At 43.2% G+C, this 19,824-nt stretch overlaps 2 non-coding genes across 2 annotated transcripts; both read right to left on the reverse strand.

Annotated features, from left to right (window-relative positions):
- Window positions 1-1,141: 1,141 nt before the first annotated feature.
- Window positions 1,142-1,226, reverse strand: trnak-uuu (transfer RNA lysine (anticodon UUU)). Its single transcript is given in 2 exon segments — window positions 1,142-1,177; window positions 1,190-1,226. It is a non-coding gene; the product is annotated as a tRNA-Lys (tRNA).
- A 10,064-nt stretch (window positions 1,227-11,290) lies between these two features.
- On the reverse strand, window positions 11,291-11,382 carry trnar-ucu (transfer RNA arginine (anticodon UCU)). Its single transcript is given in 2 exon segments — window positions 11,291-11,326; window positions 11,346-11,382. It is a non-coding gene; the product is annotated as a tRNA-Arg (tRNA).
- Window positions 11,383-19,824: the final 8,442 nt, after the last annotated feature.

Here is a 19,824-nt window from a genome sequence, read left to right on the forward strand (position 1 = left end):
TGGGACATCCTGTCTCAAGACAAATCCCACTTGTTCAAAGTGAGAATCCCAGGGGAAGGGTCAAGATCCAGAGTGTGAAATTTTCTTGCCATTTCTGTCATGACTTGGAAAATATCTGCTGCCTGACACTTTAAATGTTGCTAATCTTTAACTGTAGCTCACAGTGTTCGAACAGTCATTGTTATCATTGGCCTTCTTGCACTCCGTTTCCTGAACAACACCAGCTGATCACAGCTTCGTTTTCTTCAAGTTGAATCCCAGTGTGAAAAAATGCACAATTTCAAAGCTAAGCAACGTGGAAGAAGAGTGCGTGTGGAGATAATTGGCTTGGATCAGTGATCTCTTGAGCATTCAGACATTCATTATCTGAAAGAAGCACGGAGATTATATTTTTGTCTCGATTTATCAGTGTTGAAAAGAAGCAGGGAGTTGAGATCCTTTTGTCCATTCATCCTGCAACATACAAAATCCTTCGCCTCTCAATGCCCAGCATCTTTCTTTCCAACTCCTTTCTCTGCAGGGAAGTCTTGGTTTCATTAATTCTCCGTGTTTGCAACAAACATCTAATTCACCTGGCAGATCTCCTTATCTGCGGATCGATGCACTTGTCTTCGGGTGGGTGCAACAAAGGTTCACTAGATTGATTCCTGGGATAAGAGGGTTGTCCTGTGAGGAGAGATTGAGTAGACTGGGCCTATATTCTCTGCAGTTTACAATAATGAGGTGATCTCATTGAAACATATAAAATTCTGAGAGGGCTTGACAGGGTACATACTGGGATGTTGTTTCCTCACGCTGGAGAGTCTAGAACTAATGGTTATAATCTCAAGATAAGGGGCCGGCTATTTTGTAGAGAGATTTCTTCACTGAGAGGGTTGTGAATCATTGGAATTCTCCACCCCAGAGGCCTGTGGATGCTGAGCCATTGAATAGATTCAAAACTGAGGTAGATAGATTTTTGGACACAAAAGAACTCAAGGGATATGGGGATAGGTCGGTAAAGTGGAGTTGAGGTCGAAGATCAGCGATGACCTTATCAAATGGCGAAGCAGGCTCCAGGGACTGCATGGCCAACTCTTGCTCCTTTCGCTGATATTGGTCCGCTGGAAAAGCAGATCTTGCCAGCTGTTTTAAAACTTTTAGCCTGAACAGGGACTTGAACCCTGGACCCTCAGATCACTACCTGTTTTAAAAGTCTGATGCTCTACCGACTGAGCTATTCAGGCTCGCTGTCAAATTGGTTTCCATCATACAGATTCATGGTAGGACTCAGAATTATCCTTGTCGCTGTCGAATTTGGGGGAGTATCTCTTTTATCCAATTTTCAGCAACGTGTTGAGGAGAATCCTTGTTTCTGTTGAACATGATGTCAGAAACATGGACAGCGAACTCGTGAGTTTTCATTTCTTCTTGTTTGTACAAAATGTCTTGTCATTCCTCAGCAGCAATAAAAATAAAACACTTTACCCAATGGCTCAAAAGCTAAACTTGTTCCACACGGGAGCTGGAAAATGCCTCTCGACATTTCAGCCGATCAACAATTGAAAGCTGAATAATTTCACCCGTTACACCGTGACACCAGGCAGCAGATTTGCCTCCCGAATTTTCCCTCCACGACACTTCAAACCGATGAATACCTGCTTCACGGAAAGAAGAATTGTGTTTTGGTTCTTCAGATTTAAACATCTCGTGCCTGCCGCTTTACCATTTCAGCTCTCGCCAATTGCCCCCTCTTCTCTTATGAACAAATAAACTCTCACCTGCTGTTGCAAGACGGTCGGCCAGAGGAGCCTCAGTGCCCACATGGGGACATGAAGAAGTCGATGCGTTATGGAACCGGTTGTACCTTGAACTCCAATCAAAAATGTTTAGAAGGTTCAACAACTTTAGATGGAGCTGAAATTCATAACTCCAGCATTTCTCGAGGGTATAATTATTGTAGAAATAACGCGCACTGACCGATTGCACCACTGGAGCCGCGCACAGTCTGTGTCACCAGCGCTCCCATCAAACAGCTTCATCCTCGGTCTCTCAATTATCGCTTCGAGATCTTTCCCACACAGAAGCCTCCAACCAAGAGGCGATTCGTTAAACATCCGCAGTGACATTTCAAAGCCGTGGCATCTGAAACAAAACCCCAGACGATAATAACTTTTAATTATATTATTATTATTAACTTAAGGACAATTATTTTCATGCTACTTTGAGGATTTGGGGAAAGTGGGAGCTGAAACTAAGAAACTCTCTCTGGGCTGTCAGTGACTGAAGAGATGGGCGTTATTTCATTTGAAAACCGAGACTCGGAACTTCCTGATGGAGAAGAGTGACAGAAGATTGTGGTTCGTGGCAGTTGCCGGGGAGATCCAGAGGAGAGGGAGAAAAATCAAAGTCACAGCTATGACAGCTCAAGTACTCTGCTTACCTGTAATATTTAATAAGTAATGTACAGTACAGGATAAACAAGTTTGGTATAGGTTATAAAAATACTAAAAGTCCCGGGTTCAAAGGGGGGACTTTTAGTATTTTTAGTAAAGAGGGAACAGATTTAACCGCCAGACCGTAATCATTCCACATGGATCTGAAGCGTCTTCCGGAAAACGGCAGTGCGAACTGTTATGTTCGTGTCATGACTTGAAAGACCCTCCAATTACCGACAGTATCTTTGAACGAGTTGTGCAGCAAAACCGTGATAGAAACCGCTTTGAATTCGTCAAACGTGTCGGTGACGATATTGGTGTTGATAAGGGTCGATTTCAATTATTTGAAATCTCACCATGTGACCCGAAGATTGACCGCAGAATCGAATTTTTCCTGTAAGTCCTGAATTGAAGGGAAATGCGCAACAAGCAGGTCGGAGAAATGAAGAGCAGAAAATGTGGACGAAACTTGCACGAATGAAAATCCCTGTATGTTGAAAGTCTCAGTCCCCAGTGGTGGAGAGGATTGGTATTTCAAGCTGTCTCACAGCTCGCACACACACCATTGGCTCATTTAATCACCTTCAACAACTCGATTACATCAACACTTAATCTTCTACACACAAGGAAATACAAACCTTTTCTATGCAACTTGTCCGCATAATTTAAACATTTTAGCTCCGGTATAATTCTGGTGAATCCGCGCTGCACCCCCTCCAAGGCCAATATATCCTCCCTGAGGTGTGGTGCCGAGAACTGAAGGCAGTACTCGAACTGTGGTCTCATCAGAGTTTATATAACTGTAACATAACTTACACCCCTTTGAATTCCAGCTCCTTTTAGATAAAGGCCAAAGTTCCATGAGCCTTTTGAATTATTTTTTGTAACTGTCCACTGATTTTTCATGATTTCTGCACTTGGACCCGTAAACATCTTTCCTCCTTCACAATTCCTAGTTTCTCACCAGTTAGAAAATATTCTCATCTATCTTGCTTAGGTCCAAAGTGGATGACCTCACACTTCCCCGGATTGAAAGATTGAACAGTCTTCGGCTCTTTTCCATAGAAAATAGAACGCTGAGGGTGACCTAAAATAGGACTTTAAGATTATGCAGATAAGGTGTTTGCAATTTTGTGGGGAGGAGTCCAAAATTGGGGCCATAAGTATAAGATAGTCACAAATTAATCCAATATGACATTCAAGAGAACCATATTTACAAAGATGCTCGCCAGAATGTGCAACTCGCTCCCACAAGGAGTAGTTAAGGCGAAAAGCATGGATGCATTTACGGGGAAGCGAGATAAACACATGGAGGAGAAAAGAATATTAGGGTTTGCTCATAGGGTTAGATGAAGAGGGGTTGGAGGAGGCTCGTCTGCAGCATAAACACCGGCATAGTCTAGTTGGGCACAATTGTCTGTTTCTGTGATGTACATTCTATGTAATTCTATGTAAGCTCCATCTGCCACAGTTTTACGAACTCAATTAATCTATCAATTTCGCTTTGTAACTTTATGCTCCCATCTACATTACTCACTGTGCCACCTAACTTGGTGTCGTCGACAAACTTGGATATATGGCTCTCTATTTCTTCATTTGCCTCATTTATACATATAGTAAAACGCTGATGCCCCGGTACAGATCCCTGGGGGACACAACTAATCACAGCCTGTCAATTTGAGCACAGATTCATTATCCCTGCTCTCTGTCTCCTACCTCCCAATCAACTCTCTACCCATGTCAATAGGTTACTTTAATTTCCATGTGTTCTCATTTTTGTTGACAGTCTCTTACGTGGTACCTTATCGAATGCCTCTGGAAGTCGATATAACATCCATAGACACTGCATTATCTACCACGTTAGTTACATCTTCAAGAAGTTCAGCTTGTTTCGTTAGACTTGACTTACCCTTTACAAATCCATGCTGGCTCTGTCTGATCCATTCATATTTATCCAAGTGCTCAGTCATTCTTTCCCTAATAACAGATACGAGTAACTTCCCCACAACAGGCATCAGACTAAAAGTCTATAATGTCCTATTTTATCTCTGCTCCCATTCCTAAATAATGGAATGACATTGGCAATTTTTCAATCCATAGAACAAATCCTGAATCATGAGAGTATGAAAGATCATGACCAAAGCTTGTACAATCTCCTCACTTACTCCTTTTAATCCCCTGGGGTGGTAACCATCAGATCCTGGAGATTTTTCCATCTTTAGTCTCATTATTTTCTTCATTACCATTATTTTACTTACACTGAATCCCCTTGATTTATTTTTAGTTTTCCTCGTGTTTCTGGTCGATTATCCTCATGCTTTTCTGTGAGTATCAGCTGGTCTGCCATTTCCTGATTTTCAATTAAAATATCACCTCCATCTGTCTTTAAGGGGCCCACATTACTCTTAGTCACCCTTCTTTCTCTTAATGTACGTGTAAAAACCTTGATTGTTGTCTTAATTTCCCTCACAAGTTTTTCTCGTTTTCCCTTTTTGCACCTCTTACGATTTTTTTAGTTTCAGCTCCACAATAAACAATACTTCGCTGTGAAATTTGCTCAATTAGTTCTTCAGTGTCAGAGCGAGAATTGTCTGATCCCCTAATTTATTTAATGTAACAAACAAACACAAGCACAAATATTCATCTGTGTATCAGCACACTGATGGACACACAAAGATGAACACAGTCTGAAACGCAGTCAGTATCGGAATTCACAGGGAAACGGGCAAGCGAAATGGACAAAGATAGAACAGTCTGAGCCCGCAAAAGAATGTGACGTAGATATTAATGAGAGGAGGTTGGACACGCGGCCGTGAATGGGCTCAGAAGTGGCTAAGTTGGTTAACGTGCCTGTCTCGTTAAACAGGAAGTTCCTGCGTTCAACTTCCAACGGTACTTATGTGTAATTCGTGATATTTATTGAATTTGAGTAGCAAAAACGCACAGTTTGGTGTTTGTATTTTGTTCAGGAGCAACACGGAGTTGATCAGAATCTCTCTTCAAAAATCCTCTTTCATGATACAGACAGACCTCTCATAGAATGTGTCGCGAACACATTAATGTGAAGAAACGTTCTTGTTTCTGGGCTCGTTGAGGGCGGGGTATAATTTTTGATTCGAGTTTCATAACCCGGAGAAACACAAATTTGGCCCGAGACTTTTGATCTTGACGTGCCGTTCAAACATTTGAAAAGAGGGAAAGGAAGACCCCAAATCACTCCACCTGAATCTCAAGCGCTTTCGGAAGAAGTTCAGTTCAAACAATCAGGACTTTAAAAGCACCTCAATGACCTGCACTTAAATTGAACGAGCTTTCTTTGCAATTGCCTTCCAACTTGAAATCGCTCTGGTCTTTCATCTCACTGAAGCAGAGTGCGGCCGCTTTGTATCTGTGAGCATGTCGGTGACAAGGTTCGCTCTGATATGGATCGCTTTCAATTTTGAAGATCTCGCCAAACTCAGGGAAAAGAAACCGAGAATCGAATTGTCCCTGTAAGTGATGAATTGAAGGGATTGGTGCTCCAAGCAGATCTGGAAAATGCACAGTGCGGTCGATCAGGAGTTCCAAATCCACCCGCTCGCCACTCGGCGATCATATTAACTGAGCTTTACACTGGCCTTGTGTCACCGCGCTGAAATCGAGTATTTCTCCGGCACGTTTCTCTTAACTTCATAGTTGCTGGTTTAAGAGTGAAGACCGGCTCGTTGGATTTTCACTCCTGCAAGCTTCAACTATTCATTTCGGAAAAGTAACCTGACAGGAGACAGCTGTTATATTGGTCACTGCAACCTCAAGGTTGAGCTCAGTGAATTACTGGTTTAGCAGGTGACCTCTTCACCTTTCTCGTTGGTGCTATTGGTAAGATTGATTCGAGCCCTTATTTTATTTTTCCTGAGGATTCATCGCCTCAAAGTTCCAGGGTTTCATTGTGTGTTTTGTCTGCAAGAAAATGTACCGTGATCATTGCCGGCTGAGCATGGCTGTTAGTCCAACATTTACCCTGTGGACTAAAAAAAACCTTGTGATCGGAGAGCAGGCACTTGAAACATATAAAGGAATGGAACATTGGCTTCACGGAAATTACAATTCATCTTGACAGACAAGGTCCCGAAAGGTGAATTCGCTGTGACGTGGAGATTTCTGTCGTGAGCGAGACCAGACTGTTTCTATGTTCAGAGAATAAATGTCACACCCTTCATGTTGGAAAAGCAAAATGGTGGGGATTGTTGTCACAGTCCGATGCCTTTCGTGTTGTATCAGATGCTTCTCGTTGCGTTACTTTCATCTTGACCGCATATCCGGTTCGGGCGTTCTTGTGATAAACGGCGACAATTGCCTGCTTTGATAAATTTAACAACGGCTGCACCAGATTCCTGGTGTCAGAAGCACTGAACTTTTAATCCCACTCTTAAGATACAGTCTGTAAAATGATGACATTTCATCACATGCAAAGCACAAAAAGCAAAGATTTCAACCACTCGCTGTGTAAAGAAGTTTTTACTCATGTCACCTTTGGTTCTTTTGCCAATCACCTTAAATCTATGCCTTTTGGTTCATGTCCCTTCCGTCAATGGGGACAGTTTCACTCGATCTACTCTGTCTAGGCCTTTCATGATTTTGAATATCTCTATCAAATCTCCTCTCAGCCTTCTCAGTTCCAAGGAGAACAATCCCAATTTCTTCTGTCTATCCATGTAATTTAAGTCCCTCATCCCTGGAATCATTGTAGTAAATCTCCTCTGCACCCTCTCAAGGCCTTCACATCCTTCCAAAAGTGCACTGCCCAGAACTGGACCCAATATTCCATTTGTGGCCGAAATAGTGTTTTATAAAGGTTCATCATGACTTCCTTGTTTTTGTACTCTATGCCCCTCTTTATAAAGCCCAGGACCCCGTCTGCTTTTTAAACCACTTTCAACGATTTGTGCACATATACCCCCAGATCGCTCTGTTTCTCTAACCCTTTTAGAATTGTGCCCTCTAGTTTATATTGCCTCTCCTCGTTTTTCCCACCGAAATGCATCACCTTGCATTGTTCAGTGTCAAACTTCATCTGCCACGTGTCCGTTCATGCCAACAGCGTGTCCATATCCTCTTTAAGTCGATCCACCTCACTGTTCTCTACCCTTCCAAGATTTATGTCATCTGCAAATTTTGATATTGTACCCTTTACTCCCAAGTCCAAGTCATTAATATCGATCAAGAAAAGTAGTGGTCCCAGCACCGACCCCTACGGAACACTATTGCCCACCTCCCTCTAGTCCGAAAAACAACCATTCACCACAACTCTCTGTTTCCTGTCATTTAGCCAGTGCTGCATCCATGTTGCAATTGCCCCCTTTATTCCATGGGCTGCAATCTTGATAGCAAGCCTACCACGTGTCACTTCATCAAACGCTTTTTGAAAGTCCATATACACCACGTCAACTGCATTGACCTCATCTACCCTCTCTGTTACCTCATCAAACAACTCTATCAAGTTGGTTAAACACGATTTGCCTTTAACAAATCCGTGCTGGCATTCCGTAATCAATCCACACTCGTCCAAGTGACTGTTAATTCTGTCTCGGATTATCATTTCCAAAACTTTCCCCATCACCGAGGTTAAACTGACTGGCCTATTATTGCTGGGTTTATCTTTACACCCTTTTTTTGAACAAGGTTGTAACCTTTGCAATTCTCAAGTCCTCTGGCACCATCCCCATATCGAAGGATGTCTGGAAGATTATGGCCAGTCCCTCTGCAATTTCCCCCTTTACTTCCCTCAGCATCCTCGTTGTGCATCCTATCCAGACTAGGTGACTTGTCTATTTTAAGCACAGCAAGCCTTTCTAGTACCTCTTCTTTCTCATTTTTTAGCCCATCCAGTTTCTTAACTATATCTTCCTTTATCGAGAATCTAGCAGCATCTTCTTCCTTGGTAAAGAAAAATGCGAAGTACTCAGTTAATACCTCTGCCATCCCCACTGCCTCCATGAGTAGATCTCCTTTATGGTCCCTAATCGTCCCCGCCCCTCCTCTTACTACCCGTTTACTGTTAACATGTCTGTAGCATACTTTTTGATTCCATTTTATGTTTTCCACTATTCTTGTGCTCTCTCTTTGCCCCTCTTATTTCCTTTTTCACTTCCCCTCTGAACTTTCTACATTCTCTCTGGTTGGCACTTGTGTTATCAACCTGACACCTGTCATACGCCACTTTTTCCCGCTTCATCTTACTCTCTATCTCTCTTATTATTCGGGGAGCTCTGGCTTTAATTGCCCTACCTTTCTACCTCGTTGGAATGTACCTTCTCTATACCCGAATAATCTTTTTAAAAGCCGCCCACTGTCCAATTATACTTCTGCCTGACAACCTTTAATTCCAATTTACCGGGGCCAGGTCTGTTCTCATCCCACTGAAATTGACCCTCCTCCAATTGAGTATTTTTACTTTAGAGTGGACAGAGTCCATTTCCAAAGCTATTCTAATCCTTATGAAACTGATCGCTGCTCCCGAAATGCTCCCCCACTGACACTTGCTCCACTTGGCCCGCGTCATTCCCTTCAACTAAGTCCAGCAATGCCTCCTTCCTCAGTGGGCCAGAAACGTACTGGTCGAGAAAGTTATCCTGAACACATTTCACAAATTCTTCCTCTTCTTTGCGCCTTATATTATTGTTATCCCAGTTTATATTAGGATAGCTGAAATCCCCTGTTATCACTACTCGATGGCTTTTGCACCTCTCTGTATCTTCCCTGTAAATTTGCTCCTCTATATCCGTCCCACTAGCTGGTGGCCCATAGAATACACCAAGCAGTGTAATCGCACCCCTATTGTTCCTTAACTCGAACTCAGTAACCAGGAGAAATTCCCTCGTTCCTGGGAACTTTGTATTAAGCAGAAGTTAGCAGCAAAAAGTGTTTGAGGTGGGACTGCGAAATGCTTAATCAGTCGGCACCCTCTAAAACAGAGCTCCAAGTGTCGGTTTAAATAAAGTCCTGAACTGACAGAGCGGCGGGCAGATGAGGATTGAATTAAATCCCAATTCACTGAAGCTAAACAAGGTTTAAATAAGTGAATCTGACAGGAGTGGGATTCCTGAGCTTGTGTGTGAGCTGAAACTGGATCGGTCCCGTTCTGTAAAGAAAGAATGGCAGGCGGCTCCCAGACAGGGCTCAGGCCGGGACTGGCAGCTCTGCTGGTAACGGCTGGATGAGAGAGTGGGGCTCCTGCGCTGTTGCTGCTGCTGCTTCCGTTTCTTCGAGTCCCTGTGGCGGTCGGTACCGATCTCCCTCCAATGGATACGGCTCCATCTACTTGCTGATGACCACGTCGCGCAACGGTAGCGCATCTGACTCCAGATTAGAATAGATGCGTGCTCAAATCACGTTTCAGTATTACTCTGTTTTGACGCGGGGCAGTCTTTTAGGGATGGTCTGTTCACTGTATGTAAAATAATATTTATCATAGAATGAACACACCGGAGAAGGAGATCATTCGACCGATCAATTCCTTACCTGCGTTTTGTAAGAGCAATCCCATTGGTCCCATTCCCCGGCCCTTTCCCCGTGACCCTGTATTTTCCCCTTCAAGTATTTATCAAATTCCTTTTTGAAAGTCACGATTGAATCTGCTTCCACCGCCTTTTCAGGCAGCGCATTCCAGATCATAACCATTCACTGCGTAAAAAAAGGATTTTCCTCATGTCGCCTTTGGTTCTTTTGCCAATCACCTCAAATCTGGGTCCTCTGGTTCTCGACACTTCCGCCAATGGGAACAGCGTCTCTTTATTAACTTTATCTAAACCCTCCATGACTTTGAACACTTCTAGCAAATCTCCTCTGAACCTTCTCTGCTCTAAGGAGAACAACCCCAGCACGGCGTAAATGTGGTCAATTAGCTCCAATTTATTTATTTGGGCATTAAACAAAAAGTGAAAGACTGACAAGGCTTTGTCCGAACGGAAATTACTGCTTTAAGATAATAAATCCAATCGCTGCGTGGGCGCTGGGTTCAAATCTTACGACTGATAGAATTTCTGGCAATGTTCATTTTGACCTGTTCGCAGAAAATCCGATTGTCGTGCGATGGAGCAGAGGATGTGCAAGAAGCTGGAAGTGGAAGTGCAGATATTAGTTTCATCACGGGGACAGACACGTTTCCACAGGTAAGGGCCTCTTACCTTAAGATTCTTTCCAGCAGAGTGGGACAGGTGATCAGAGTGACCGGACTCTAGCGGCGCAATCGGTCAGTGCGCGGTCCTTCCATGACAGTGCAGGATCGGGAAATGCCGTGGTTGTTAATTCGAGTCTCAGCAAGGTCAAACAATCCTTTTGCTCGTGAACATTTCAACCGGAGTTGAAGGTACAATTGGTGTGTTCCAAAATGCGTCTACTTATTTGAATTGCCATGTGGTTCCTCCGGTCTGCGCTGTTGCAATAGCAGATGAGATGTTTAGCATTACTTGTTTTCCGGAGGGAGGCTGCGGAATTGGAACCACAAACTATGATTTTGATCCAACTAAATTTCAGGGATTTAACTGGAGCTTTAAACGAGCGGGTTAGACCGCTCAGGCAGGATACTTTCCATCTTGCGATTTTTAGGAGCCACTTTTACAGGAATAGAATTACTGCAAGCAAGAATTCTACCCCTGAAGCACCAATGCTGTCACGGCAGCCTGATGCATGTGTCCAGTTGGAAACCTGTCTGAAGGAACATGCAGTCTGACAGAGCCGGAAGTCCAGCGGATTGACATTCGGTCTGAGCAGATGTTGAGTCTCCTCCTTGAGAATGTTTCGCCAATCTTCCCGTCCTTCACGGACATCAATGATCCTGTTGCGGTTTTGCTGCAAAATTTCACTTCCCAGTTCCCGATCCCTGAACTAAAATCCAACTCTGGTGGGACTCGAACCCACAACCTTTGGATGTCTCCTCAAATCCTTAAGTAGAAGTCCAACACGCTATCCATTGCGCCACAGAGTCAGTTCTGCAATGTGAGGCAGAGCGGGGATTCTGTGCTGTGGTTGAGGCGGTCAGGCTGCTCCAGCTTCCGCCTCTCACATTCCGAGAGCCGCGGCGGCAGTCTGCACCGATCGCCCTCCAATGGATCCGGCTCCAGCCGCTTGTTGTGGGCCTGGTGCAAGAACAGTCGCGTCTGACTCCAAATCAGAAGGCTGTGTGTTTTGAACCAGGTTGAAATCACAGCATTTTCACTGTGGCTCAGGGTCCTGCCGACTGATTTTAGATCGGGACAGTGTTTTGGGGATGGGCTGTTCGATGTTTTATGTCGAAACAGTTAACAATGTTTAAAGGATGTGGTGTACAGTGTTTGTGGAATCAGTGCAATTAAATTTGATACTTTCAATTGTTCCTTCTCTAACCCAAACTCTTATCATCAGATTTGTAGCTTCACCCAGTTTAAAATAGGTTACTCAGTGATATAAAGAAGTCAGTAACAATCCCGAAACCTCAGCGGGTATATTTGTTCAAATGCTTTGTGATGGTCGCGATTTCCATTGAAATTTTCAATCAGCAAATCCCAAAGGGTGTTTTGGGTTTGACAAACTAATTTAAGTACTTGACTGGTTCCTGGAAATGATCCAGTGGGGATTTCCTTACCTGTACAGATATAGAAATAAATACATTCCACCATTTCACAAATTACAGTTATTGCGAAATCTAACATGGAAAATCAGCTCTTCATATTCATAAACAAATGTCCTCATTTTATTTTATTACAAAATATATTGCGATATCTAACATGGAAAATCAGCTCTTCATATTCATAAACAAATGTCCTCATTTTATTTTATTAATCCACTTCCGTTTCAATGTAGAACATATATTCAGAGCATCTCTCTAAACTTAAAGAATGGTAAAACAATTGCAGATTTTACAAACACATAACATGCTATCGCATAAGTAAGATTAAGGCCTACTTTGTGAAATGTTTATTCTAATTGTCTTTATGATGTTACGAAAAGTATTTTTCGATGTTCGTCCCCAACTTAACGGAGAAACTAAGATGAAAAACAAAAGGATTTTTCAAAAACTATTTGGAGCGATTTGATCGGTTCCGCTTCTCCTTTCTTTATTTGTTACATTTTGCTAATTGTTCATCTTGATCCGTTTGCTTCATTTTTTCCTCAGTCATTTATGGTGAATTTTCTATCCGTTAACGTTCTTAAATATTTGATTTGTTTGTTCCTTCCTCTTGACTTGCGATTTGTTGACCTTCAGGTCAAATTCTGAAACAAAAATGTGTTTATATTCAGGCTTGACTCTGAAGTGTGAAACCGAGAGCTGATGTCGGATGTGTGACCGAGAGAACAACTGCTGGAGGCAGAACTGTCCGTAACCAAACATACCCCCTGTGGCATTGCTCATGGTAGGTCGGATGACAATGTTTTATATTGACTGAACGGCTATGTGTACAACACACAACGGATTTTACTGCTCCTTTAACTCTACAAAGTATAATCACCAAAATGACCAAAGTCTCAGATCAGTTAGAATTGAATTACTGTTGGTGAGGGGAGTTTGTACATTGGAAGGAGTTTATACATTTACAGCTCCAGGTAAAACTGCAAACCTCCCTCGCCTGCAGGTTACGTCACCATGAGGTGTTCACCTTTCTTTGCGCTTCTGGACTTCTGAAGTGTGATTGAACCTTACCAAAAGTTTCCTATAATTAGTGAGGAAGGAAGGTATCAGTGTAAATGGGAGATATAAACGTGGATGTTTCACTGGGTACCATGGGAACCAGATGCACTACTCATTCCAGTGATTTGTCCAGCAGAAATCAGAAATCATTCTCTTCAACTGTACTCGCCCGAAGGAAAAGGAAACAAACAAAACTTCTCAGTACTTTGTTTTAGCTTCTTCTGCTGGTTTACGTTCACTCATCGAGAAAATGACAGAGAGAGAGACTGAGAGATTGGATTGGCTTTTTCACTTTATAATCTATTACACTTTCTAATTATTAGAAGAGACGGTTCCATCCCAACTGTCCTGTGCCTGACATTCTCGTTGATACTAAGATGTGCTTTAAATGAGTTTCTACTAATTACACATTGTGGACAAAAGCTGAACGCCGAAAACTGCTCTGAAACCAGCTTTGCTTCGCAACCTTTCATGGAGATTGGTTGCTGGTTGCAGTTAAAGGAGTTTGTAAAATAAGCCCACGAGTGCGTTATCCTGAAAACGTGTTTTGGACACATTCGCAGCTCAAATATCTTACATTAAATATAACAAATATACAAATACGTAACAGGTGTTAATATTAACACATAATGATACGAGGAAGGAGGCATTGGTGGATCTGGTTCTGGAGAATGAGGTGGGTCAATTGGAGCAAGTCTCAGTGTCATATTTAGGAATGGTGATCAAAGTGTCATAAGATTTAGATTGGTTATGGAAAAGGAGAAGGAGCTTTCTCGGATAAAGTACTTAACAGGAGAAGGGCCAATTTTAATGGGTTGAGAACGTACCTGGCTCGTGTAAATTGGAATCAAAGATTTGCAGGCTAAAATATTATCGAACAATGGGTGGAGGAGATGTTTCGGGTACAGATTAGATAGATTCCCAAGAGGGGGGAAGGTAGGGCCTGAGATCGCTGGATGACGAAAGAGATAGGGGGTAAAATGAAGCAGATAAAGGGGGTTTATGATCGATATCAATTTGACAATACAAGTGAGAACCAGGCTGAATATAGGAAGTACCGTGAAAAAGTAAATAAGAGGGGAAAAGAGAGAGTATGAACATAGTTTGGCGGCTAACATAAGAGGTAATCCAAATGTTTTCGACAGACATTTAAATAATGAAAGGTTCATAAGAGGAGGGGTGTGGCCGATTCGGGACCAAAAAGGAGATCTTCGCATGGAGGCAGAAAGCGTGACTGAGGCACTGAAAGAGTACTTTGTATCTGTCTCTACCAAGGAAGAAGATGCTGCCAAAGTCACAGTAAAAAGGGAGGTAGTTGAGACACTGGATGTGGTGAAAATTGATACAGAGGAGGCACTTGAAAGGCTGGCTATGCTTAAAGTTGATAAGTCACCCGGTCCAGATGGGATGCTTGCAAGGTTGCTGAGGGAGTGGAAGGGTGGAAATTTCAGAGGTCCTGGTCATAACCTTCCAATCCGCCTTAGATGCGGGGGTGATGCCAGAGGACTGGATGTTTACAAATGTTAGATCCTTGTTCAGAAAGGGTGTAAGGATAAAGCCAACAACTGCAGGCCAGTAACATTAAACTCGGTGGTGGGGAAGCTTTTATAAACGATGATCCGGGCCAAAATGAATAGTCACTTGGGCAAGTGTGGATTAATAAAGGAAAGCCAGCATGGACTTGTTGAAGGAAAATCGTGTTTCACTAACTTGATCAAGTTTTTTGGTGAGGTAATAGAGAGGGTTTATGAGGGCAATGCGTTTGATGACGACGACAACGACGACAACAACAACAACAACAACAACAACAACAACCCCGAAATCTCACTGCTCCTCCACAGTTCCTTTTTTCTCACCATTTGGAAAATAGCCTGATTTATCTTTATTAGATTTAAAGTGGATCACCTCGCTCTCCCCCACATTGAACTCCATTTGCCGCAGTTTCGCCCACTCACTGAATCGATTATTTCCCACTTTTCAACGTCCTGCTTCCATCTCCATGACTGATTGCGCCACAAGAAGGCTGCGTGTTCAAATCACGGGGTAACCGTTACTTCTCAAGCTGATCGGATTCTGGATCGTTCCGGAATGAATGTTTCATCTGCTTTTTCTCAATAAACAGAACCTTGCTCTAAAGTCTGCATCCCTGGTTCCCAAATTTCAGGAAGGCGTCTCATTCTGCCCTTGACTTTTGATCTTGACCTGCAGTTGAAACTTTTGCAATGAGGGAAATAATTCGCCAAATCGCTCCACGTGAATCTGAAACGGTTTGGGAAGAAGTTCAGTGCAAACAATCAGGACTTTAAAGGCACCTCAATGACCTGCACTTTCATTGAATGAGTTTTGTTCGCCTCTCGGCTTTCATCTCACTGAAGTGAAGAGTTTGACCGCCTTGTATCTGTCAGCGTGTAATTGACGAGTTTGGGGTGAGCACGGGTCGTGTTTATTTTTGAAATCTCACCAAGCAACAGGGAAAAGAAACTTCGAATCAAACTGTCCCTGTCAGTGATGAATTGAAGTGAATATCGCTCCAAGCAGATCTGGACAATGAGCAGCGCAGCCGCACAGGGGTCCCAAATCCACCCTCTCGCCACTCGGCAATCACAACTTTACTTCGTCCCAGTATCGCCACGCTGAAATCAAGTATTTCACGAAAACATTTTTTTTAACATCATAGTTACTGGTTTAATAGTGAAGACTACGGTCCGCTTCACTGAAAGTGCAAGCGACAACTTTGTAGACACCGTGTCGTGTCACAGAGCTGCTCCTCGGACCTGCTCATTTCATCTCATCTCATTTTCAGCAAACCTGAATATTACTGGAATATGGAATGGCGAATCACAGCTCAAAAGGTCAATCCTCTCCACCACGAGGGGGCTGAGTCTTCCAACATACGGTGGTTAATGGCAAGGTTGGCTTCATGTTCAGAAATAATACAACACAGATTTTCACTCATGCAAGCTGCACACCCTTTATTTTGGAAAAGTAAACTGATAGTCAGACAGCTGTTATATTAATCGCGGCAAGCTGAAGCTTCAGCTCGGTGAATTAGTCCTTCAGCAAATACAAAGTTGTGTTTCTGTGGCGCAATTGTTTAGCGCGTTCGGCTGTTAACTGAAAGGTTTTTGGTTCGAGCTCCACCCGGTGGACGCTGGATCCTAACTTTCACCTGAACATTCAATGTCTCGCGTTTCCAGCATTCGAATGTGTGTCCTGTCTGAACGAAAATATACAGGTGAGGTGCCTGAAGATTGGAGGGCAGCAAATGTTGTGCCTTTGTTTAAGAAGGGCGGCAGGGAAAAGCCTGGGAACTACAGACCGGTGAGCCTGACATCTGTTGTGGGTAAGTTGTTAGAGGGTATTCTGAGAGACAGGATCTGCAGGCATTTGGAGAGGCAGGGACTGATTAGGAACAGTCAGCATGGTTTTGTGAGTGGAAAATCATGTCTCACGAATTTGATTGAGTTTTTTGAAGGGGTAACCAAGAAGATAGATGAGGGCTGTGCAGTAGACGTGGTCTGCATGGACTTTAGCAAAGCCTTTGACAAGGTACCGCATGGTAGGTTGTTACATAAGGTTAAATCTCATGGGATCCAAGGTGAGGTAGCCAATTGGATACAAAATTGGCTTGACGACAGAAGACAGAGGGTGGTTGTAGAGGGTTGTTTTTCAAACTGGAGGACTGTGTCCAGCGGTGTGACTCAGGGATCGGTGCTGGGTCCACTGTTATTTGTTATTTATATTAATGATTTGTTTGAGAATTTAGGAGGCATGGTTAGTAAGTTTGCAGATAACACCAAGATTGGTGGCATTGTGGACAGTGAAGTAGGTTATCTAGGATTGCAACGGGACCTTCATAAATTGGGCCAGTGGGCCGCTGAATAGCAGATGGAGTTTAATTTAGATAAATGTGAGGTGTTGCATTTTGGTAGATCGAATCGGGCCAGGACCTACTCCGTTAATGGCAGGGCGTTGGGAAGAGTTATAGAGCAAAGAGATCTAGGAGTACAGGTTCATAGCTCCTTGAAAGTGGAGTCACAGGTGGATAGGGTGGTGAAGAAGGCATTCGGCATGCTTGGTTTCATTGATCAGAACATTGAATACAAGAGTTGGGATGTCTTGTTGAAGTTGTACAAGACATTCGTAAGGCCACACTTGGAAGACTGTGTACAGTTCTGGTCACCCGATTATAGAAAGGATATTATTAAACTAGAAAGAATGCAGAAAAGATTTACTAGGATGCTACCGGGACTTGATGGTTTGACTTATAGGGAGAGGTTGAATAGACTGACACTTTTTTCCCTGGAGAGTAGGAGGTTTAGGGGTGATCTTATAGAAGTCTAGAAAATGATGAGGGGCATAGATAAGGTAGATAGTCAAAATCTTTTCCCAAAGGTAGGGGAGTCTATAACGAGGGGGCATAGATTTAAAGTGAGAGGGGAGAGATACAAAAGGATCCAGAGGGGCAATATTTTCACTCAAAGGGTGGTGAGTGTCTGGAACGAGCTGCCAGAGGCAGTAGTAGAGGCGGGTACAATTTTGTCTTTTGGAAAGCATTTGGACAGTTCCATGGGTAAGATGTGTATAGATGGACATGGGCCAAGTGCAAGCAATTGGGACTAGCTTAGTGGTATAAACTGGGCGACATGGACATGTTGGGCCGAAGGGCCTGTTTCCATGTTGTAAACTTCTACGATTCTATGATCCTGTACCGTGAAAATTGCCCGCTGAGTGCGTCTAATTTTCCACCATTTAATCTGCTGTCTGAGAAATATTCAAAGAAAACGAGATTGGCTTGAAAGAATTCGGATTACTTCTTGTTTCCACAATGAATGACACTCCCTTTTTTTTGGAAAAGTAAAATGGCATTCACATTCCGACAGGTTTCAGTTGATTTGTGAGAGATCTTCAAAGGATCAATCTCCGGTTAAGGCGGCCTTTTTATCTCTCTCTCTCTCTGTTGGCAGAATCCAAAGTGAAATTGGAGCTGGACTAATCAGACAAGAAATCAGGAATCACTTTAGCAAAAAAAATACGGCCGGAAGCTGGAACTATCTCATCCCAAAGATGTGGATTGAGGCTCAATTCAAATTTTGAAGTCTGATATTGATAGATCTTTTTTTCCGGTTCGGTTACCAAGGGATATGAGTCCAAGGCGGGGAAACAGAGATGAATTACTGATCACCTCATGATCTAATTGAATGGGTCAGCAGGCTCGAGGGGCTGAATGGTCTTCTCCTGTACCGATGTTACACTCCTGCTCAGTGTGGGGCTGGACGACTGGTAAGAGGCATCAGACTTGACTCCAGAATGAAAATCGGGTGTTCAGATTCTGCCACCTTGGGATTGTCGAACAAACTGAACCCCGACAGCAAAGTCACCACCTGCCTCTCTGCAATAATAGGATGAGAATGAGCCCTGCCGCTGGCCCGGCTAGCTCAGTCGGTAAAGAACGAAATTCCTAATCTCAGGGTCTTGGGTTTAAAGCAAATATTGGGGGTTTTGAGTTATATTTTTCACAGTGGGTGATGAAAGGTTCAAAGTGCAACCTCTTATCTTCAGTTCATGAAATCCAGTTATATGAACAGACACAACACTGAGCTGTGTGAAAGAAAACCGTGAGCGTTGCCAAATATCCAGTCCGTCCCGATACTATCTTCTCATTACTTCCACATGGGACACGGCAGATACCGTTTCAATCGGTTTCATTTCTGCTGTTATTAAAAATGTTGATAGTTAGGATGTGTAATATTAAGAAGATGCCAACTCTGGATCCATTCGCCTCTCTGATACCTCCTGATACCCACTTACCCTCCTTGATTCTCCCTGATCTCCTCATCTTCTCTTGTACCCTCAGAGAGTCCATTATCCTCTTTCAACCTTGTCAGCGCCCTTTACACTCTCTGATACCCGCAGTCCTCACACACTGATACGCCCTGAGAGTCCTTACACTCTCTGATACCCTCTGGCAGTCCTTCCCCTCTGTGAGATCTCAATATACTCTTTGATACCCTCTGACTGCCCGCTCCCCTCTTTGAGCCCCGTTACACACTCTGATGCCCTCTGATAGTACCTTCTCCAATGGATCGCCACGAAGAAGCGATTAGACGCCCTGAGGCCTTCTCAGAACCAATTACCGTCCCTGCTATCAAAGTGCGGTGTAACTTCACAGGTGAATCTACCGGTCTGTGTTCAGGATGAGATCCAGACTTTGATCGGTCGCTGCTGCTTCCGCCTCTGAGAGCTCTATCGGCGGTCGGTACCGATCTTCCTCCTATAAACTGGGTGTGGATGTATGAGTGCGCTGTTGATTTATAAACTTTGGTAGTTCACGTATGACAGCGATGTTCATATATGAACTGTGGGTGTATCTCTATGAGTACGATGTTTATATATGAACTGTGGGTGTATCTCTATGAGTACGATGTTTATATATGAACTGTGGGTGTATCTCTATGAGTACGATGTTTATATATGAACTGTGGGTGTATCTCTGTGAGTGTGATGTTTATATATGAACTGTGGGTGTATCTCTATGAGTGCGATGTTTTCTATGAACTGTGGGTGTATCTCTATGAGTGCGATGTTTATATATGAACTGTGGGTTTATCTCTATGAGTACGATGTTTATATATGAACTGTGGGTGTATCTCTATGAGTGCGATGTTCATATCTGAACTGTGGAATGAACAGGAGGGGCAATTCCTCCTGGGGTTATATTTTCTTCCACGACAATAACACAAAGTAAGTATTGGGTGTAGA

The sequence above is a fragment of the Heptranchias perlo genome, chromosome 20 (assembly GCF_035084215.1).
Source record: "Heptranchias perlo isolate sHepPer1 chromosome 20, sHepPer1.hap1, whole genome shotgun sequence".
NCBI lineage: Eukaryota > Metazoa > Chordata > Chondrichthyes > Hexanchiformes > Hexanchidae > Heptranchias > Heptranchias perlo.